At 41.1% G+C, this 24023-nt stretch overlaps 1 long non-coding RNA gene across 1 annotated transcript; it reads left to right on the top strand.

Annotated features, from left to right (window-relative positions):
* The first annotated feature begins 7473 nt into the window (after positions 1 to 7473).
* On the top strand, positions 7474 to 13178 carry LOC122462265. Its single transcript, XR_006284734.1, has 2 exons — positions 7474 to 7772; positions 12685 to 13178. It is a non-coding gene; the product is annotated as an uncharacterized LOC122462265 (long non-coding RNA).
* The last annotated feature ends 10845 nt before the right edge of the window (positions 13179 to 24023 follow it).

The raw sequence follows: 24023 nt of genomic DNA on the forward strand, positions 1-24023 counted from the left end.
AAAATGGAAATAAAGCCAGATGATGGAATTGTACTTTTCTTAGGTAATTTACATTTTTACAATCCTACAGGAAAAAAAATGAAGCTATTTTTACTTGCATGGAAACAAATTTTTTAAGACTCCGAATGTCAATGTGGAACAGTGAACTAACTACACGCAACCTTTTCAATAGACTTTTTAGAATAAGCAGAAAATATTTTGTGTTTGGTCTTGGAAGTTCAGTGTACAGTACGCAGTAAAACTGAAGTGATACTAGCACTTGGACCTGGTCTATAATTTTGGTATGTCACTATGAAAAGTGATGCATATTTCACTTTCTTCACAGCCTGCAAAAGTAAAAATACTTAAAGCCTTAATTAGGTATACAATATATTATATAGTCTAAAAGAAGACAAATAGACTCCTTAGTGGATGTTTTATCTGCCTCATTGTCCAGCTATACTAGAAAGACGACATGGAAATAGTTTAATTAGGCTTCAACTTTATTATTAGATGTCTGGGATTCCCCGGCAGATAAAAGTGTCCCATGAGGTAATTCCAGGATCATTTCAGTATCTACCTGAGGGCTTCCATCAGCACCACCCTTTTCCATCTTGGTCCCCAGGCAACCCACTGCAGGAATGTAAGACAGGGGCAGGGGAGTTAGTTAGCGAGAGAGCTTGGAGCCAGATCCTGTCACCAGGTATAAGGAGGAGGGGGAGAGGAGCCTCCCTCTAGCAGGTGGGTTGTGGGAATAGGAGAGAAGGATCAGGTTTCAGGCTTTGCTGGGACAGGGAGAGGAGGTATTTTAAAACTTAGCAGAGGGTGAACAGAGTGGGGCTGCAGGGGCCGGGGTGGCAAGAAAATTGTGTTACTGTATAGATGACACATTGTAAGCATGGGCATCTTTTCAGCTTATTCCTGTTAGAAGGGCTTAATAATAATAACGCCTAGCTCTCATATAGTGCTTCTCCTCAGGAGATCTAAAAGCATTTTATGAAGGAGGTCAGGATCATTATCCCCATTTTACAGATGGGGAAAGCTGAGGCAGTGAGAGGTGAAGAGACTTGCCCAGAAGGCCAGTGACAGGGAGAGAAATAAAGCAGAGGCATCCTGAGCTCCACTGCAGTGCTCTACTATGCTACGCAGCCTCTCCATCAGTTTATTACAGCATCTCAGAAAAACTTAAATAGATGGAGAGATTCCTTTTTAGTGTGGGTGGGGTAGCGGAGCAGACGCAAGGACAAAGGATCACAGAAGTCTTTGTACCAATTCTCTCTGTTAAAGCCTTAGCTCCAAATAATCATCATTTTCATTAATGTAATAGAGTTGGCGCTATTTGGCCAGTAAAGTCCTGGCTAAGTATGCCCTTTCAGGAAAAACATTTCCTTTCTGAATATTGAATCTGCTCATAATGTGGCCGTGAGGACTTCAGAGGCTTTAAAAAAAATGTAGCGAGATCAAGGATCCAAATTTATTGCTATCTACAAAGAGTTGTTTTGGCGTTATTATGTAGAAAACATTTCCAGAAATGGTCCCAATAGATAGTTTGTGGTTCTCCAAAATAACAGCTGCTCTTCAAGAGGTCATTGGTACTATATTAATCATGACTGCTCAGGGTTTACTCATTCCATTGTATCACATTGCAATCAATTTTTTAATATACCTGCTATTACAGCCAACCAATTATTGTTAAAAATATCTTACACATTATATTTTAATCGTATATCTTAATAATGACTGTTTAAAGGGTACACTAGCTACCAAGGTGTATAAGTCTAATCATATAATGTAAAATGTATTATCAATTTTCTAATCGTAATTTATTTTTGTCATCCAATAGGGAAGAAGCACTATTATAGCAGTGCCTTAGAGTATATGAAAAGCGTGTCTGTGTACTACACACAGTGTGATAGTGGTCATCAGTAGTAGCAATAATAGTAGTATTTCTTATCTTCACATCGTTAGAAGACCCATCACTCATTTTAGACCTAAATGTGCCTCTCTCCCACATAATATTTGTGTTGCTTCATTGTTGATTCCTATCTAATTAGTGGCTTGAGGAAAGCAACATTTCAACTTTGATTACATATTATACATGTTTAAAACTTCACATCACACCATGCTTCCTCTCCTGTTTTAGCTCTATACCAAGCTGCAACATTCAGATTTGTAATGTTGCAAAAATAAGGGGTTTTCCAAGCTGGTTGTGGTTCAGTCCATTGTAGTAGTAGTCGCCAGGTACAAAATTCAGATTTTGGAGCCAGGCTCAGCTAGGGGCCTTTGGATCCAGGGTTTTATTCAGGTACATTTAGGCATCATCACTTGGTGGTGGTGTCACACACTAAAGTCTGTCACTCATGTATCTTGAAGAAATAAGCCTAAGCAACTGCATGGAGGGAAAAAAATATACCAGCTACACACAGGAAGTGCCTGGATCCTTTACTTTTTTCAAGCAGAGGCTGAGGTAATGAAATCAAAGGCAGTGGGGTACATCAGTTCTTGTGTTAGCATAAGTGTAACGAGGAGTCCGTTGCTCCTCATAGAATCATAAAATATCAGGGACCTCAGGAGGTCATCTAGTCCAACCCCCTGCCCAAAGCAGGACCAATCCCCAACTAAATCATCCCAGCCAGGGCTTTGTCAAGCCTGACCTTAAAAATATCTAAGGAAGGAGATTCCACCAGCTCCCTAGGTAACACATTCCAGTGTTTCACCACCCTCCTAGTGAAAAAGTTTTTCCTAATATCCAACCTAAACCTCCCCCACTGCAACTTGAGACCATTACTCCTTGTTCTGTCATCTGCTACCACTGAGAACAGTCTAGATCCATCCTCTTTGGAACCCCCTCTCAGGTAGTTGAAAGCAGCTATCAAATCCCCCCTCATTCTTCTCTTCTGCAGACCAAACAATCCCAGTTCCCTCAGCCTCTCCTCAAAAGTCATGTGTTCCAGTCCCCTAATCATTTTTGTTGCCCTCTGCTGGACTCTTTCCAATTTTTCCAATTCATCTTGCTGGATGTTTTCTCATTCAGGGAGATATGCAGGGAAGTCAATCTTAGCTGCTCCCCACTGGTGGTAAAGGTCTTAAAGGCCCATTTCATCACAGAGGCAGTACCTAATGCCCTGTAGGGCCTGAATAGATATCTTACCACTGCTTGGAAGAGGAAGAAAGGATGATTTCTCCCTATTAGGCTCTCTCCTATTGTAGTGAAACTCTGTTTTAGTTTTTGTGAAGGAAATCACCTTTGGTATGTCTTCAAAGGTTGGACTGTAGCCTAGAAGAGGTTCATTTTCTCCTCTCTCTCTCCTCCCGCCCCCATCCTTCATAGCCCAATACAGAATTTGCATATTTGCAAATATGTTTATAAAAAAAAACTTTTAAAATGTTACCTTTAAACAAATTAGTCTCTGATGGTTAGTTTTAACAATGAAAATGGAATTAGTCAAATTGGCCTGTCATTAGGGGATATAAGGCCAATTTATATTACAGTACTAAGAAATCTTTCTTTAGAGAAGTTTTTTTAAATCATAGCTACAACTAAAAAAACCTCATTTCCTTATCTTTATGATAAAATTGATTCTGGACAAACTAAGAGAACTTTGAGAGAATCCCATATTATCTGCTGACTGCTGAGCAAAGGCAGCGAAGCTAGTTAAAATTCTGCTGCTTCTCACAGAATAAAGGGATGTCATTTAATTCAACATCCTCAGTCTTTTGTAGAAACAATTATAAAATGCAAATATTTAAAATCACTTATGCAATTTGCATCTTCTCTTCTGCTTTGGAACTAATGATGCATTCTGACAATATTCCATAGTTTAATAAATCTCTTAACAACACATGGATACTTTGGCTGTTTAAAGCTGAGGGAGTCCAAACAGCATCCTAGACATTTTCCTACAGTACCTTCCCTTAAACATATGTTAACTGCAGGACACTATTTTTTGATTGTTTTTCTTGCTCTCCGGTTTTTAATCTCTCTGTTTTTACATCTTTACTAATGGACAAAGGAAGTTTCTAGTCCTAATGCTTGTGAAGAAAAGTTTGAAAATGTGAGCCAAATATGTGATCAGTGTAGCGAAGTATGCTTGAGTCTGCAGACAGCCTGAAACAAGAGCTCTTAGTGGGGTGAGCTACCTCATGTGTCTCAATGGGATATTCATTTCAAGAGCTATGGCTTTGAGATGCTGTGCCAACACCACCCCAGCAAATGACCCTGTATGAGAAGAGTACAGCAGGCCTGGCTCATCACCCAAACAGATATGGCCCAGCTGCTGGGTAAAACTGGATTCCCCCTCCTGCCACTTCTGCCTCTCTATATGGAAGTGGAAACCTCTGATGCCATCTCTGGAGAGGGAAAGAGTGGGGCCATATCCTACTGTCTCTTTTTGGAAGGGGAAAGTGGGGCATCCCCTGCTGCGGCCACTCCAGGTGTGAGATGGGGCTATGGCAGTGTGGTGGAGCAATGGATGTTGGGGTGCTCTGGTGTGCCTTGGGCCTCAAACTAATTGAATCTGGACCTGGTTACAAAGAAAACTAGAGATACAGTATTGAAGAGAGATTTCAAATGGCAGGTAGAATATCCTGCTGTTTTGGAACATGGGTGCAAAACAGGTTCAACCATTTTTTAGTGTGTTGTGATTATGAAAATACAACACCTTCCTCATGTGTCCAGATTAAAAAAAAATGTGTGCTCACATAGTGCAAATACCTAAAGCTAGAAACTTCAACTTAGCTTCCTTGGTATAATTGTTTTTTTAAAGAAATAATAATTTGCTAAATAATAGGCTAAATTATGGCTTTCTCATAAATGTCAAGAGTAAGGAATCCAAAGGGGAATTTTTCTGTGACAGAGCTAGATCTGGTACCAGATTACTTCCCCCGCTAGGTTGTTTCAACTGTGCTGCAGGGCGTATTCTGGGGGTGGAGCCAAGGCTCTGCCTACTCACTGCTGCCCTTCCAAGCCCCACCCCGACCCCCTACGTCCAAGCATGAGTAACTGCCCTCCAGAGACTGCTCTCCCCTCCTACCTCCTCCTCCTCTCCGCATTGCTACCTGTCATATAAGTAGCCTGTGCAATGGTGTAAGCAGGGAATCCCCATGTAGGCATGGAGCGTGAATGACAATCTCGCCCACAGTTAGCACCTTCCACCCACTGCACAAGTTATTTCTGTTCCTGTATTCCTACACAATCTTTCATGTATTTATGTTGTTTTAACTGTGTGATTTAAAATATACAGAATGAGTTAGGCTGGGTTAACACTGCAGTAGAACCGATGGTATATTTTTAACTTTTGAAATTGAAATGCTAATGAAAAGGGGTCAGTGGCTGAATTTGGCCCTATATTTGTATTAAGATAAATTATCATATTTGGAATACAATTAAAGACACAAAATATTCTTTGTTTTCCAGGGCTAAATAATATTTGGATTAAAAACCTGAGCGCGTCTAACTTTTCCCAAATACAGTAACTTTAGTAAAATCATGAAATACTAACTAATTGGTATGAATCAAAGTGGCTGTAGTGTGTGTGTGTGTGTGTGTGTGTGTGTGTGTGGAGGGGCGGGGGAGAATGAAGACCCACATCAATATTGTCTTTCAGATGCTGCAAAAACAAGTAGATGGTATACCGGTCCTGAGCAAGTCAGAAAAGCCCAAGTACAAGGCCTTATTACACTGACTGAGTTACAACACAGCAGGTATAAGGAAAATAATCCTCATCCCCTGTACCTTTTGTTTCTGGGTAGTAGCTAATTAGGGCCCTGATTACCCTCTTCTGCAGGAAACATCTGTGGGGAAAAATGTGAAGGGGTGAGAGAACCTCTGTGGAGCACACTCAAAATTCTCCCATGAGGGGGATGGGCTTGCCTCCTGTAGAAGAAGCAGGTAATTCTCGAACCTAGCAGATCTTTGGAAATCTGTAGATCTGTGCAGAGACCTGTGTCTCTACAACAGCTCCAGGGGATCCTGGCTTCTCCGCTCAGGCCCCCAGATTTGAGCTGCCCTTGGAGCCTACCCTTCCCAGGATGATTCATAGGTTGACGGGGGTACCAATGTTTGTTACACACCCACTGTTGACCCTGAACTTCCCTGATTCCTGTTCTCTTTCCATGTGTGACTCTAGTAAAGCAGGTATAGTGCCTCAGTGGCCCTTGAGTGGCCTTCTGGCTGGGAGGATGGGAAGTGGGGGCAGAGGTGCTGCTAGCTCATAGAAGGCCTTAAGCAGGAATATTTTTGCCCCCCTCCCATACATACTAAAGCGAATAGGGAACCCCCTTGAGTTAGCCTAAGCAATTGCTTAGTCTGCTTATGCCTAGCACCGGCTCTGAGTGGAGGGGAGATCTGCCTGCAGAGGGTTTCCTCTGTGCTAAAATGCTGAGAATAATACTCTCCACATAGAAATTTGTATTGAATGTGAATTTAAGTTATTGAAAGCTAATGATCAGGTACTCCAAGAAGTACAAAAATCTAAATAAAAAACACAGCTTTCTATAAAGCAATTTATAATCCAAAAATGATAAAGTACATTGATTTCTATGTGAGATTTTATAGTTCCAACTCTAATGCAGTGCCAAGTATTCAAAGACATACTGTACTCTGGATTCTTGGATAAGCCATTGCAATCTGGTACATCAAGCCACTGTATAATCCAAACAACATCTGTTACTTGGAGAATTAATATAAAATTGTATCATCTCAGTACTGATAGGACCCAAGCTCCCTGTAGAAGAGATCTAATGTTTTTAAAGCTAGTCAGTTGCATCTTGAATTTGCCCATTTCTTTTCACCCCCATTGTAAATTGCATTAAATCGTATATAGCAAGACATAAAACCCCCAAGCAGTTTGACACGTGTTGTGAACGTTGGTTAATAAATGTAGAACAAGTTGGCATATATAAACTGTGTAACCCGTCTGCCAACTGGTTAATAGCAGCATAAAGGGCCTGGTTCAGTATATCTAGGGTTCCTCTAGACAAAAAACTAAACTGGCTTGAGCTCTCACTCAGAAACCTGGGAAAACTAAATAGCCTCTCTCTGGGTGCCTTCATAGGCAGAACTTCCGCACTCGCAAGTACTCCACTATTGTCTGTAGAAAGGACATCTTTATTAGGGGAAAGAGAACACAGTCATAAACATGAGGGGAAAAAGCAACAACACATATTTGCAAATGTGATGGGTGTTCACCCCACACTAGCTCTGTAGGGGTTAAGGTGGCTCAGATGGGGCCAATTAACCTTCACAGTTGCACCTGGCAGGTGATCCAGGGATTAATAAACTCTAATTGCTGCTCAAGCTCAGCTGGGGAAGAAACTGGCCTAGATTTATAGAAAGAGGAAGTTTTAGTAGCAAGGGGCTATAGGGAGAGAGCCTATAACTACTCTCTAGGTACAATGCAGTGGGATTGAGGAAACCAGGGCAAGAGAATAAGTCCTGGAAGAAGGGTCAACTGGCGGGGGCGGGGGGAGAGGGGAAGAGAGCCTGAGAAGAAAGGGTAGGAAGAAGCCCAGGGGAAAAGTAGCAAGGAAGGGGATTGTATAGACTTTGGCTGCTGGTTATAGGGTCCCTGGACTGGAACCCAGTGTAGAGGGAGGGCCTGGGCCTGGGCCACCAGGCACTGGGAAGTGGTTCAGGACTCTGGAGGTGCCATCTGGACAGCTGGTCCAGCAAGACTTGGATGCCCCAGGAGATGGGGGACTACAGAATGACCTAGCTGGAAGGCCAAGTCATGAAGAGAGAGCATTGTGAATTACAGGAAGAGGGAACCGCTGCAATGATGACATGACAATCGGTAAGGGGTGCCATATGGGAAGAAATCTCCTATGCTATGCCTGACCAGGTGGAGGTGCTCTTGCAGTGTGTGAGCCCTGTTGTAGCAAATAAAAAGTAAAATGCCTCCCACCCCATCACCCCCTAACTTTGGCAGTAGTGCTCCTAACTCCATTTCCACCTGCTGGTGAGAAATCCCACAGGTGATAGTCCCTTGATTGCACAACCATACTCATCTACCAAGGCTCACTCACAGTTTGGATCAGTCTGTAGCAGTAGTCCAAGTGTGTCTGTGGAGGTCTGTCTCTAGTCCCCAGGGATCTGCTTGCATTATCCTATCTGCAAGCACTACCCTAAGTTAGGTCACTGATTCAGCTTTATTATGGTTCTGGGTAGGTGGGGCCTCACGAGACTCCACTCAGCTTGTACACTAAAGTGCTCATGGAATGGGAGGCAAGAGCACTTAAGGCCCTTGAGCAGAATCTTGTCTGCTTGGCAAAGAGCTCTTTCCCTTCCTTGAGCTTCCTGGTAGCCCCCTACCTCCCGAAATTCAAGTTCATGTAAAATTATGGTGACTCCAAATGTCCCTGGAAGATTTTGTGTGTGTGTAAGTAGGCTGCAGAAATGAAGTGCTCTATGGTACCATTCCCCCCCCCCCCTTTTTTTTTTTCCAACAGAGGAGGGAGTAGAAAGCTCTTTCCCCTCTGGAACTTCAGGACATAGGGGATGTGCGTGTGTGAAATCATTTCTTTTTACCTCTTTGAAGTAAATAGACTTCATTGTTGTTCAGTGTGCCCTAATAGTAGGGGTTGATCATATGCCTATTGAAGTAAATGGCTTTTGATGAGGGGATTGGGCTTTTTGAGGGAAAGTAAAAAGTCAATGCAAGAAGAGAGTGATAGAATTGATGCTGTAGGAACATATTAGTCTCAGTGGGCTAAATCCTTGAAGTCCGTCCAATTTTCTCTTAGTTTTCACAAATCCATGTGATGTAGACAACTGACACAGTAACAAGATATGTCAAATGTATTCCTTTGTAGAGCTTGAATTAGAACCCTGTCTCTTCCTCACAAAACACAAGTCTCTACCATTGATCTTTGAAGGCTTTAGACCAGTGTGCATCAACCTTTTTGATACCAGGGACTGGCTTGCTGCCTTCCTAAACTGTATCAGGGAGTTCTCAGGGACCAGTGCCAGTCCATGGACTGGTCATTGAGAAACACTGATTTAGTCAATGTAACAGGGTTTTTACCATAGGAGAATATAGAAATGTAATAGCATTCTACAGAGATTAACCCCAAACCCTATAAAAATATAATAGAGAATTATTTTTTTTGTAATGTCTTATGGAATTTTATAATACAAATTACTTTTCAGTTAAATGCTACACGTGTGTAAAGCAACAGGTCAAATTCTCAATAATAACTAAACAATAGTAGTAGGTCTCATGATCTGTGGGCAACATGTGTGTAAAGCAACAGGTCAAATTCTCAATAATAACTAAACAATAGTAGTAGGTCTCATGATCTGTGGGCAACATGAACATATGCCCTGGTACATTATATACTGCCGCTCCTAGTTATTTTATAAAGCTTGTCTTGTGTACTCAAAGTTTACAGGAGCTTTAACAGTTGGCCATTAATCTGTAATAAATTCATGTGCTGCAGACAAATTACCCACACCTACCTGTATGGACAGGATTAGAGCCCTGGTCATTCAGACAGCTGAACAAGCCTCTACCATATTAGAGTTTCTGCTACTAGCTAAGAGAGGTGGTAGTAATAAATCCTTACCGTACTATCACTTGCGTTCTGGTTCCTTGAATTCTCAGGACACCATGAAACTATTTTAGAAGGCAGGTTGACAACCATTGTGTGCCCATCTTCATGACAGCTGCAAACATGAACAAACAATACTGGTTTAATGTGTATTCTTTACTATTCTGTAATCTATTTAGAAGCACTTACTGGCTAAAGAAGTTTATTCTGTTGTCAGATGTCACTCCCGTTTCTGTTTTGCATTTAGTACTGTTTTGTCCACTTCTTGCTTTGTTAAAGTGGGATATTTTCTGTACGTGGCTTTGCTGAAGTTTTGAAAGCTGATTTTAATTTAATTAATGAAATAGTAACTTAAAATATTTTCTTTTATAACAGTAGAATTTATTTTCTGGACCTAATGGGCTGCACTTGACTGCAAACAAACACTGTCTAAACATTCATTACATTAATAAAAGGCTGGTTTTTTCAAGTTACTATTTGAATTTGATCCAGTATATTAAACATGCCATTATTGAAGGATATTTGTTTTTTTTAAAGTTACAATTATAACAAGATACTTGAGGGGTTGTGGTTATTTAATAAAAACACATATCCTGTACATAAGGTTTAAACCTATATTCAATAACTTCCATCCACCTAAGATGTTCAGTTGCTTGATTATAGTTAAACATCATAATTAGAACCATAGAAAAATGTTGGAGGCCACTTACATTAGTAATTTGTCTTCTAAGAGATGTAGAAATTCACCTCCCATTTTTGCTGATCAGAGCACACAGTTGTGTAACAGTTAAATCACTCAACATCTGAAAGCTGCCATGGAAGTCTCTCTTCAAATGACTTCAGGAAAATGTCATTGATGTTTTATGACATTTTCTTGACTTATGGCTGAACTGTGACAATCACATAACTGCCATTCATATACACACTGTCAGAAAAATACCGACTGCAATACTTTACAAAGCTCCCATTCAGCTTTAACACTGTTCTTTAGTCATAAAGGCAAATGAGTCCTCCTCCGATCATACTATTCTGTTGCTATCTAATGTATTGCCTCCAGTTATACTACATACAATGGACTAGACTCTGTGGTCCAGCTGAGCTGAATTCAGCAGAGGACTGGATGTGGGAGATTAAAGGAAGTTTGAGGCCATCTTTATGTTCACCAATCCTGGAGCTAGCTGGAGACCAGGATGGCCCTTCACATAGATTAGAACACCTGTTAAGAATTCAATTATAGTTTATAAAAGAGTTAACCGATGATTAACACATGTTAGAAGCATGCTACACAGTATGTTATAAATGGTTACAAGAACACCAGTAGAAGATGTTGTAGATGTCTTAACCAAGCCTTTAACCATCTGACAAGAACCAGCTACGTGGGTAAGCTTCCCTCCCATTTTGATCTACTTTAACTGCACATAATTTCTATTAGCCATCACTATTAGAAGAAAGGTAAGAATTTAAATTCTTTTCTTAATGGAAGGCAGAAGAAGAAAACCAACTCTTGATGCAGTATGAAGCAGTCATCATTTTTTTTTTTATGCATAATGTATGTTCTTAAAAACCCAGACTTTATATAAGATGAATTTTAAGATCACTGTCTTTAATAACAGTGTAGAGCAGTTCATGGGGACTCCGAGTTGTTAGAGAAGATGATAGCAGCTTACTCACTTTCTAAGTTTAGCGTAGCATGTGTTTTCAGTCACTTCTGTGACTGTTGGTTTACAAGGTCAGCAGATAGCTTGATGAACTCCATGTAATCTACTAGTAAAGACAAATATGATCTTATCCTTCTAGTATCCTGAAAGAATTAAGTACATAGCATTCATGATGCTTGCATCATACTGTAGGTAACTATATGAGGAATAGGAGCTCTTGTGGCAGACTAACACGGCTGCTACTCTGAAACCTGTATGAGGAATGTTATGCTGCAGTCACCTTGAAAGAAGGAAAGTCAATAAAAGGCAATCAAGTAAGTTGTGCTCATCATGACCGAAAATATTTAATGTTGTAACTGTCAACCCTGTCACCTTTGTATAGATTATGAAGGCTTTTGCTGTCTCCTTTGGGCAGGGACGGCTCTACCAATTTTGCTGCCCCAAGCTGTTGCCGCCAAATTGCCACCGCCGCATTAGCAGCGGAGCTACTGCCCAAAAGCCGCCACGGTGGGAAGAGCGGCAGAGCTGCCGCCGAATTGCTACCACAGGACACGGACTGCCGCCCCATTCTGAATGCCGCCCCAAGCACCTGCTTGCAAAGCTGGTGCCTGGAGCCAGCCCTGTCTGTGGGGAACCAGACAGATCTGGCATTTCAGGCAGGGTCCATCTCCAAAGAAGAGCAGTTTTCTGTGACCAGCAGGTAGAGTTGCAGTCTTTGGTATTGAAGGGTCAGAACACGTTCTGCCACGGGAAAGAATGTGCAAGGCAAAATGTACTTGCAAAACAACCTGGTCTTGATTCTTCTTGTGGTGGTCAGTAATCACTCTGGGCCCAAAGTGCTTGAAAGAGATCCGTTTTCTTCAGCGACCATTTCCAACCACCTCTGCATAACACCGCATAAGCTTTCTGCCCTGTCTCTTCCCTAGCTTTCCTGTCTGGGAAGCTAAATCACTTAAAGGTACAGTTCCAAATGCCACATGTCTCTCACATTGGTGTGAGTCAAGAGTAACTCCAGTGAAGTGACTGGAGCTGTTCTGGCCTAAAACTGGAATGAGGTCAGAGCTGGGACCTAGAAGTGTAAAATTGCAGAATTCTTGGACTACTATATCACACTGTTGGAGGGAGTCACTGTCCATCCCTTTGTGGAGTACACAGAGGGTGTAAGCTTTCAGAACCATTGTATGTACAATGGAAACCCCAGAGATGATGCACATTTTGTATAGAGGGAAAGGGCACTTCTCTGCTCTATTCCCTAGCCTCACTCCTTATAGATCACAACAAGGAATCCTCTTGGGTGCAGCTCTGATGGGTCCCTCAGCTTGGACTATAGCATGGGGCAGAAAGCATCAAAGAGATTTTCATTGAAATGTATGCTCTCAGGAACAGCTAAAGGGACACCTTTTAGCTAAGAATTTGGCTAGAGTGCATGACTTTCCCATCTGTATTTTGTTAAGCACAGGTTTTCATGTTCACATTCTGATTTTTCATTCATATACAGATCATGACAGTGCCTGGGGACCCAGCTGAGCTTTTGGGCACAAGATGTTCTTCTGCTCCTCACTCCAAGTATATTTTGGGATGAAGTTTTTTGGCTGTTGGTGGTGATCCCCCAAACCCTGCTACTACAGGTTATTCCATTCTACAAAGAATACTAGCAGTCTCAGATATTCCTCCTGTCTCTAAATTCAAACACTACCTTTCAGTTGTTTAACCAATGGCCTCCTTCCTGTACTACTGAACATTATATTACATCTTTTATATTAGGAAGTCTATTAATTCATTGTTATGGCTCATTATTCCTATTAGCAACCAAGGCATTTTTAAAGCAGTGTACATTTATTACAACCTACAAATAGGAATCGTTCCATACCGAGGTCATTATTAGTCCAGATAGAGTTGAGCTTAACCTGTACCTTCATGTCACATAATATCCAACACATTTATGCATAGAACTAGGAAAATACTAGAACAAATCCTAAGCATAATAATGTACAAAAAACCAAATGATGTTTCTGGTGAGAGGTGTTTAAAAGATGGTCTCATCCAAAGGTCCCCATAAATAATATGAAATTCACTATACACCCATTTTTTTTAAAAGTTGTTGTGCGTTTTTGTTTTTGTTTTTAAATTAGATTAGTTTCAGTTCTGATATCTCAGTCCCTCTCTTATCTATCTTTTGCTGGTTCAGCTGTTGTGATGACAGAGGCAGCTTTTATCAGTGCTCCTACAAAGACTGACTACAGAGAGGAGGAACTTCTCCTCCTCTACCTCTCTCCTTGGTCTCCAGCAGGGACTGCAGGAGGGGAGAAATAGAGTTTTATGCTACCTGGGACTTATGGGGAAGGCAAAAATACATTGGAGCCTGGAGGAGTCAAAAGCTACAAAGCGGGATGAGGATTTCTGACAGCTGTCTTCTGGCTCTAGTTGCTTCTACCAAATTGAGAGGGAATGAAGAGAAGGTGCCTTTCACAGGATTATGTTCACTTTAAATGAATAACATAAAGGTGTACACACATTACCACTCAGTCCTTTCAGGTAACTAGACAAAGCTGAAATGGAATATGTTGAAGCCTGTCGATCTGAAGTACCTTCTCCTAGGATCCAACACTGGACTGGACCAACTCATGTTGAGCCAAATCCCCACCCCCCAGCTGTAAATTGGCATAGCTCCACTGGCTTTAACATTTTAAGAATTTTATACATGATAGAAACGATTCCCAAATTACTCAAAATTGACCTTATTAATCAGTGGTTTCCCACAGGTGTCTCAACAGACACGGGTTGCATGAGTAGGTACCCACATATAGCAGAGTTTGCAAGATCAGGCCCTTGTGTTTTTACCGATAATGCAAGATGGGAATTTTCAACCCTAAATGCCAAAGTGATCAGAGATGCCAGTGTCCTAATGAATTCTGAAATTATAATATTTCAACTGAAGCAAATTAGCAATGGAAATACATAGCAGAGTTAAAAAATGAGCAAAGAAATTAATAGAGCAGCACAGTTTCATATTGTTCAATCAGCTTCTGTACATGATATTTTTTTAAAGGAATGTAAAGTTATGCACGAATGAGCCTGTACTATTAGACATCCTGTAGCTTCCTTTTCAGTGATAAAATCAGTTGGAAAGTGTATCACATGAGTTTAGGCATTATAAAACTATATTTGTGTGAACATTTCTCATGAGCTAGAGCATATAACATCTTTAAATATCTTCTGAAAGAATGTGTCTAATACCAGTCAGTAGCTCTATTTCTAATAGTTAAGCAATTTTCAAAATTCTTCTTCTCTGGGGCCTAATTCTGAGGTTTGGTTGAGCTCTGCTTAAGTAGCATCTGAGTGTGGGGGCAGAAGTTGTTTTATACCACCCTTGTGGTTCCCTGATCCTAGAGCTGGCCATAAACTGACTTAGCCTCCAGCACAGCTTAGGGTGTTTTCACTAGCGCTGCTATGCTGTCCATCGATCATTCAAAAGCAGAAAAGAGGCTAAATTTGTCAGACTGGCAATGAATCATTCAGCCATCTCTATTTCGGACCCATACTTTAATCCCTCAGTGATGCTTGTTTCCTTGATGTAGAGTTAGTTCATTTTTTTTTTCCAAATCTCAAAGTAATGGTGTGATTACAGTCTGTTTAGGGGAAAGCTTCTTCTTTTATGTGAACTGGTTGACTGGTCCTAGTGTTGAATCCTACTGCCATATTCTCCCTGATAGGGTACCCTCCACTTTATTTATCCCCAGATGTCCTCTTTCACTACTTAAAAAAATAGTATCTGTCCCATCCTAGGCCTTTGCGGGGGGGGGGGGGGAGTGGGGGGGAGAGGAGAATGTGGGCTGCTTCACCTCTGCCATTTTGTGTCTCTGCCCAGTTGAATTGGTTTTAGGTTTTGTAGAGTTCCATGTAAATTTAAAAACTGTGGGAGATACCATGCTATGCTCTCCCTACCTGTAACTAGGATGTGGGTAGCAAGTTAAGCGCTTATTAACAAGGCCCCTGGAATGATTGTGACCAGTAAAGCTACATGCATAGCATAGTCTTAAATCTGCCACTATTTGAACAAAAATAGGGCAGGATATGATCAACATATTGTTGTGCTATCCTCCCCATGGAAAAGACTTTCCAACAACACTGCAGGTCATGGAAAATTGATGATCTAATATACTGTGACATCAGAAGTTTCCTAATAAATGCAGTACTGTCACCCCCCCCCCCCCATTCAGAATCATGACTCAGACCCCAAAATTTATTAGGTTATCTTAAAAATGAGGTGTGTGGTGGTGGTTTTGTTCAGGAAAAAAAATGTTGTGGGGGTTTTATTTGGCTTCAGAATTTCTGAGCCTTTGGGTTATACTTGGCTGACCTTTTAAGCCTTTTCTTCCCAACCAGATACGCAGTACTTAAAACATGTTTTGCAGTATTGTAGCCATGTTGGTCCCAGGATATTAGAGAGACAAGGTGAATGAGATATCTTCTAGTGGACCAATGGCTGTTACTGAGAGAGACAAGCTTTTGAGCTACCTCCAGAGCTGAAGAAGTTGGTCTAATAAAAGATATTACTTCCCCCAGAATCTTGTTGGTTTTTTTATTAAGAGCTGAGATGTTCACAAAATATTTGACTTCAGCAGCTGGGGTTAGCAGAAGAACACTATAGGGAGACTCTTGAGAAAATCATTGCAAATTTCTATGTCAAAAATCCTTTAATTCAACCAGAGTCTCCACATGGCAGTGCCAGTCATAAGTACAGCTTATAATAGGCAGCTCTCTCCAACATGGGGACACTTTGTTTCACTTTCCATTCCCCAGCCTCCATTTCAAATCACATCCTGGTGCAACCCAGTTAGGGAGGACCACTAAGAGCTTGTCTACATGTGGAAATTGACTGGCATAGTTCCTGCAGAATAACTCTCCTGAATAGACTTCTGTATTCTGAAATAAATTACTTTATTCCAGAATAATTACTGTACATAATTTATGAATTGGAGTAATTATTACAGAAATTCACTTTTATTTTGGAATAGTGTGTCCACACAGAGGAATTACTCTGGAAGAGCTGCACCAGTCAATTCCCCCACTGTAGACAAGCCCTTAGTTTATCTATCTACTCTGGACTAGAGCCAGTCCAAAGGGGAAAACAAAGAAAACTTCACAAACTTGAAAATTTTGAAATCATTTCTGTTTTGCAGGGTTGAAAATGGAATAACTTTTTAAAATGTTTGCACATTTTTTAACTTATTTTGAAGTGTTCATTTAATTTTTTTCTCCTTTCTTCTGGTCAATGGTATATGGGTTGTTTTTTTTTTTTCTCTTCTCCCTCCTGTCCACCATTTTGCCACTCTGGAAGTCTTCAAAAGTTGAAGTTTTTGATAAGTTAGGCCATGTGAAAAAGAACAATGAAAAGGTGAAAGACCTCCCCAGTATCATTCATTCCTCTGCATTCAGTGTTAACAAGGGGTTGGGGTGGGGCAAGGAATAAAGAGGAAAAAGAGCGAAAACAAAAAATTAAACCCCCAAATTCTGAAATTTCAAATTTTGAAATTTTCAGTTTTGACAAAAGACTTCTTAAAAAAAAAAGCTTTTAATGAAAGCTTTGAGTGTAGAAAAGTAAATTTTTCATTGTAATAAGGTTTAATCAAAAATCTTTGATCAGCTATACTCTGAACATTACACATTCTGTTCTTTCAGCCATGTCAGGTTATCTGCAACATGAAAATTCCACATTGCTACATTCTGATTAAAATGCTGGCTTCTTACCTTCAGCAGACATATAGATTTGTATTATGGGGAAACTGTTTCTTCTCTGCGAGCATATTTGTGGCCTTGAAGGATTTCATTTTTTTTCTTTCTCCTTTTTGACCTTTACTGAAGCACAAATTTAAACTATTAAGTGGTGAATGTTCTAGAGCTTTGCTGGAGGCACACAGAGGTCACTCAAAACATAGTTCACATACATTCATCTATGTCCTGCCCGAAGAGGAAAGGTTAAATATACCTTTTATAAGGTAGAAGTCAAACAATGACAAATGAAATGATTATTGAACAGAGATGGTTCTTTGAACAACCAAAACACAGTCTCTAAGCCTTCAAGTCTCCTTATGAGAGTGTTTCAGATCAAGATTGCATATGTCTGTGTTTTCAAAATTCAAGGGATTTTGGTGGAAGATTTGGGATTTTTTTCTTCCTCATCTCTAAAAAGGGCAAACAGGGTTTTGTGAAACTTTCAGTCAGGTTTTGTTTTTGCAAAATCAGGTGTGGTGGGGCTCTAAATTCCATTTTATCTAAGTCACAAAAATTCGGTGGAGTTCAGCCTCTGACTATTCTTAGTCTAAAGTGCAGCTCCAACATAACTTGATCTCAAGTGCTATTAACAGTGTCACTTTGTTCTAAAGCCAAGGCTGTGCAGCATCCGGCCTTCTGGTTGGTCCATCTGCAGCAGTTCTAAGTAATAGCAACTTCTGTTTCTTACAGGTCACACTGCTTGCTCCCACACACACAGACCTCACAACTTCATTCTCAGAGCTCCACATGCCCATGGCTCCCATCTCTGTTTATATTGTCTCCTGGGAACAGAGACATTTTCTGCCTCCAGTAACTGACCATCTCTGTGGATTCATAGAAGTTCCCCAAATTGCAGATTAAACCAATAAAATTCAAACAGGCACAGTACTCACTTTTCTAAAAACATTTCACTTCTAGTGTCACAGGCCCCTGTGATCTCATTTCCCCTTTTTTGTTCCCCTCAAGCTTGTTGCGGAGTGGGGGGGAGATGAAGAGGATGGGAGCACACACAATGGCTCTTTATTAGACTATATAACTAGACTGATGGAGAGAGAGCAATAGTTCTTTTTAAAAAAAATTAAACTCACTTGTTCTCATCCATTTCACACACAGACTGGAATTCTGGCTATTAAGTGCTATCTTCTGTGTTATTCAGTTGTTTCATTTTGGAAAACATTATCTCTTGAAACACTACTGAGAAGTTGTTATACGTATTTCGCATGAGCAATACAGTCTGAATACACTGTGTTAATGATGACCGAAAATACAGTTTATTTACACTTTAACTTCCAGCCACTGCAAAAGGAATTTACAGTTTAATGCTATAGCATCAATTTGCTCTTTGGAATGGTCTTTTTCTTTCTTTTTTCTTTTTTTTACATATTAATGCCCCAGAAGAACTGTATTCTTCTGTTGTTGCCATTGCTGACCAAGTTTACAGGAGTACTGGGAATCTTGACAATCATATAGCACTCTCAGCGTGGAGTTTGTCAGCATCCCCCAAACTCAGTACTTGAGCACTGGTCAATTAGCTAGACAGTTATGATTATTTGACATTTACAGTCAGAATAAGGGACAGAGTGGATCATAAGTACACTGTATTACAGCCCTGTTCTTTAAAGTCATCATGTCATTCCTTGTACGAGATATGAGGCAGGTTCACTGCAGATGCTAAGGTACCCTTGTAGACTCTAGGATGGACCCCAGCACCAGACAGTCCTAGGGGATGGCAGCAGTAGAAAATGGTCACAGCGTGTCTCCCACGTGGGGGTGTGTGGGGATTTAGTGCAGCTCAAAACTTGGGTGGCTATCTCCAAGATCAGATCTAAGGAGCAACACAATTAGCAGTATTTACTGACTGGGCCCCTCCCCTACATTGTCAATTGTTAGAGGAACCCAGACTCCACTCAGCGGCTCCTTCCCTGCCTATTGGCTACCCTCCCACTTCCCTTCCTTTTCTTCCTGATCTCTCCTGCTCTGCACCCAGGCCGGAAAAGGAGACAGAACTCTGTCTGTGCCAGCGCTGCTGTTGTGCCTAGAACTGGACTATAACCTCCCACGGCCATGCTTATACCCCAGCCGGGAAGGTGGGGCAAGATTCTTTAGTGGCAGTGCTCCATCCAGGTCTAGAGGGTTTTGGTACTCCCCACATTTTCACTGCTGTAGGATAGGGAGTGAGGAGACTGCGAATGACAATGGTCAGTGAAAGAGAAGTGTGTGAGTGCGAGAAATGATTATGAAAAAGGGCCCAGTTCTCCCTATTCTCCTCACTCTGAGTACTCTCGTTTATTTGTGTCCTGATTTCAGTGGCTACTTGTAGTACTATTTTCTTTCTAGGGAGACAGAGCCCTTAATTTTTAAATATTTTAATTTCTGATTTTAAATTGGAGTTTTCAAATATACAAAGGAGGTAAAGCATGGACATCAGTGCATATGGATCACTAACAATATAATATTACCAGTCCAACTCCTAAACGGCCACTGCGGTGAGTCCTGCTCTCACCTACTCACCCATGGAAGGTACCCAGAGAGCAGAACTTGTATAGTTCTGTTGTGTAAAGAGGAGAGGCATGTTTTGGCGGTGTCAGATGAGATACATGCACACTGAATTGCTGGAGCTCTGCTCCATGAGGAGTCCCTGAAAGGCAGTAGACAGGGGAAAACTGGGCCAGGCCACATTGGAGCCTTTGGATGCTAAGAAACTGAACGCACAAAGGCTGAAGTTCCCTCCTCAGAATGGTTACAGAGCCACTTGTGCATCTGCACAAAGAAGGATGCACTGACTAGTGGCCAACCCAGTTGCTCTGATTGGGTATTGGCACAAGGATTTTTCTCAAAATGACTGCTAGGTCTATAATTAGTACACCGTGGTCAGATACTGTGGTGACCGGAGCCAGTACAAAACCCAACGATAAATATGAGATGACAAGTACTTCTTTTGCTGCTTGAAACCTTGCAGCTTCTGTCTACTCTCATCTATTTATTGTAGGTATAGCTAATTCACCTATCACCTCAGTCCATATGTGTTGAATATATTAATCACTAACTTCCCCCCCAGGACATCCCCAGCTCCCTATCTCGCTCCAAAATTAATTGGCTTTTTTATTCAGTTATTGTTTGTTGTTGCTGGTTTACACACACACAAAGTTAAAATATTTTAAAGGAAAGATTTAGGTGGAAATTGCTGAAGGAGATAACTGCTGTTTTTGAAAACGTGTTATGTATTGGTTCAGATTAACTATGGACTGGAAAACAAAAGCAAGTCAAGGGAGATTAATTTAAGACACAGCTCAATTTTGATTTATTACTTTATCTGGAAAAAAGAATTCATCCCAGATCTTCAGCAAAAGATCTTGTTTACTGTCTTTGCAGTGATTAATTTCTTTTCCTGTGGCTCCTGCAGTTTTTTTAAGGCTCATTGCTATAACAGATTTCTGCCATAAGGAAGTTACATATGTACATTCAGCAACAGTTAATACTTCAGTTCTAAGTCTTTCTATCATGTATAACTTAAAGATGGGCCTTAAACAAAATGCTGGGTCCACACAACCCTAAACTCTTGGAAGAATCCTCAGCCAGATCTGGATCTGAATTCATATCCATTTTTTTAATTATTTTTGCCCACCTCTGTTATATTTAGAGAGGACAGAGAGAAAGGCACTTAACCTCTTTGTGCCTCTGTGTATGTCTACGCAGCAAAAAAACCACCCTTGGCAGTGAGTCTCAGAGCCTGGATCAGCTGACTCAGATTCACAGGGCTCGCACTAGGGGGCTAAAAATAGCCGTGTAAATGTTCAAACTCAAGTTGGAACCGTGGCTCTGAAACCCAGCAAGGGAGGAGAGTCTCGGAGCACTGTCTCCACCTGAATGGCAACATCTACACTGCTATTTTTAGCCCTGCAACCGAGCCCCACAAGCCCGAGTCAATTGACCCAGGGTCTGAGACTTGTTGCTGGGTTTATTTATTTATTTTGCTATGTTGATGTACCTCCCATTTCCTCATCAGTAAAACGGGGGGTAACAGTACTTTCTCACTCTTATAAAATACCTTTAACTCTACAGATGAAGAGTGCTATCTAAACGTTAGACTAACCATTGTGACAGACTGGTGAGGATTGCAGAGATACAAACAACAAAACTGAGATGGGTAAAGCATACTTGTTTTTTGTTTGCTTTTGAATTATGATGCTGTCAAATGCTGCTTTGAAGCTAGCACACTAGCTTTAAGAGAAGGAGTTTTGCCAGCTGGAGAACAGCCCTAAATGATTTTTTTATATCATTGACTGGAGATCTATAAGAGCTTTCTCTAGTCTGTCTTCTTCAGAGAGCATTTCATAACAGACTTACTTTTTTTAAACTCTGGAACTTTTTGATGTGCAGAGGTTGGTGGTGTTTTTTGTTGCTCTCTATCCATGTGGGTTTTTCAGCAGTGGCTTTATAAAACGTGTCTCTTGTGTTTATAGATTTTGAATTGTTTCTGGCCCTCTCCCAAAACAGTGTCCTTCAGGGACATTCCAGAAGTATTCTGCTGGTTGTGGTACAAACCACCTTACAATATCAGCATATCAACAGCACAATGAGGAAGATACAAAGATTTTTTTTCTTTTGGTATGGGTCTTTTTGATATAAAGTCTTTTTGTTACCATAGTAATTCTTGATGTACATTATATGGGTGTCATTGGTGAAATTTGAGCATAAGCTTTCGTGAGCTACAGCATCCGATGAAGTGAGCTGTAGCTCACGAAAGCTTATGCTCAGATAAATTGGTTAGTCTCTAAGGTGCCACAAGTCCTCCTTTTCTTTTTGTGAATACAGACTAACACGGCTGCTACTCTGAAATTGGTGAAATACAGAACTCTCTTTGCCAACTATTTGCCAACTATTATTTTTACATTTTCATGGCCAAATGTATTCTACTCAGTAAATATTTTTACTCTTTTTTCCCATTTTTCATTTAGTATTGGGACCAGTTTTATACCACTATTGTGCCAATGTCAGTAATTCTTAATGCTACAGTTTGAGACGAAAAAGTGAAAGGATAAAGTAACATTTTGGGAGAAGGAGCCATAATGGACATCTTTTAGAGGCTAAATCCCACATAGAATGTTTTAAAATGCATCTGTATAATGGTTTTATTTCTAATAATAAAGTTCATCTGAGGATTTCAAAAGTGTTATGGCCATTAATGAATCAGAGGCATCATCAACTAACAATTATTTATTAGAATTATGTACATGATGTTAGCACCTACAGATCTGGCCCAATTGTGCTAGATGCTGTGTAAACATATAATAGACACAGTCCCTTCCCCAAACAGCTTACAATGTGTGTGATTTCAAAAAAATGAGTTAAAAGTAGTTTTAAAAAAATAGAAACAATATGACTGTAAAACCACAAAGCTGGCAATTGGACAATAATGTACCTGAAACTACCGTTAATGGATTTTTAAATGCATTTGATTTCAAACTGATGGGAAAAATCACAAATCTGTCACTTTGAAGTAAATGAATTTGAAAGATATTCAGTACTAGAAATGTCAGATTCTGATTTCAGTGCATTAAAACTGAAATGATGAGAACATCATGGTTTTGTTATGCTTATTATGAAATCTAGAGAAAGAGGGTTACTGGTGGGGCTTGTGGATTGATTTAACTGTCCTTGAATGTTGAAGACATGAGCGAGCAGAGTTATGATTAGTTAGCGACATGGGTCAAAGTATGTGGGATGGGATGGGTTAGGAGCACAGCTCTCCCTTCTCAGCTAAAAGAAGGAGAGCTTCCCCTCTTTTTCTTTGAGAACCAGTGTTCTTTCCCAACTCTCCTGCCTCTGTAGCTGGTGCGTTGAGACCTTTTTTTTTCCACCCCATCTTCTCTAACAGCTGGTTAAGAGGTTTGGTTTGGTTGAATCTAGAAATTTCTGGAATGTGGGCAGGGTAACTGATAGCATGGTTCCTCTAAATGTGATTATTTTTTAATGTCCTTATTCTCTTTGAAACGTAGCTCCCAGTTGCTCTTCAGCTCTTTATTAGAAACAGTCTCTGCTGGTTTTAAGCACTGAAAATATGTAAAAACGTCAATTGATTATCCTGGCATAGAATCACAATATGATAAAGATGTGAACTTGAGAATGTAGCACAAATGAGAAATTATGATTTAAGCACTTTGCCTAGATACATTCTTCCGGACAGATTTCAACTCACAGGTCCACTACTAGATGCGGGAAGTGAAGAAAGACAATTAATCCTTTAGGTGTTCCTAAAAGAATTAACACTGATATTCGTGCAAGATGGTTGACCAAACATGAGTATGACAATAGCTACAAACATCCATACAGGGAAAAATGTGTTTCTGCTGAATGTTTGTTTCTACTGTAGTGGGGTGGACACCCGCTTGGGCCCAGAGGGGTTTAAGATAGCCCTGGAAGAGGGCTGGGGCAGGCGAAGAGGTGGGCTGATTGGCAGAGCAGCTGCAGCTGGGGGCCACGCCCCAAACAGACCCCGCAGGCCTTATAAAAGCCAGGGAAGCCAGGAGCAGAGGAGCACACACTTTCTCTTTAGCTCTGAGAGGGACCTGGCTGCAGAGACCTGAATAGAGGACCTAGTTTGGAGCAGGAATGGGGAAAGGCCCAGGGAGCTGGGGAACTCTGGCCTAGGAAAGCCCCAGGCTGGAGGCCTGGGAAGGCCTATTAGGTACGGAGGTTGCAGGGGCAGCCACGGGTAGGCAGAGGCAGCAGGTCCAAACCTAACCTTGCCTGTGATGAGTGGCTCATACTGCAGTCTGCCCCAGGGAGCGGGGGCTAGCTGGTGACTGGCAGGAGCCTAAGACTGAGGCGAGGTAGGGATAGTGGGTGGGGGGTTCCCCTGGAGGGGGAGACCCAGAACTGTGGGGTACTGCCGGGGGGCAGCACCCAGTGAAAGGGGCACCGGAGTCCTGGGAGGGACACTGGAGCCAGCAGGAAGGCGAGACACCGGCCTGAAGAGAGTGCTCTGGAGGCTGGAATGCTAATTCCCAGAGACGACCAGCAGGAGCCGCCGCCGGTGAGTCTGTGCACAGTTATACTACC

This window comes from Chelonia mydas, chromosome 11 (genome assembly GCF_015237465.2).
Source record: "Chelonia mydas isolate rCheMyd1 chromosome 11, rCheMyd1.pri.v2, whole genome shotgun sequence".
NCBI classification, from domain to species: Eukaryota; Metazoa; Chordata; order Testudines; family Cheloniidae; genus Chelonia; species Chelonia mydas.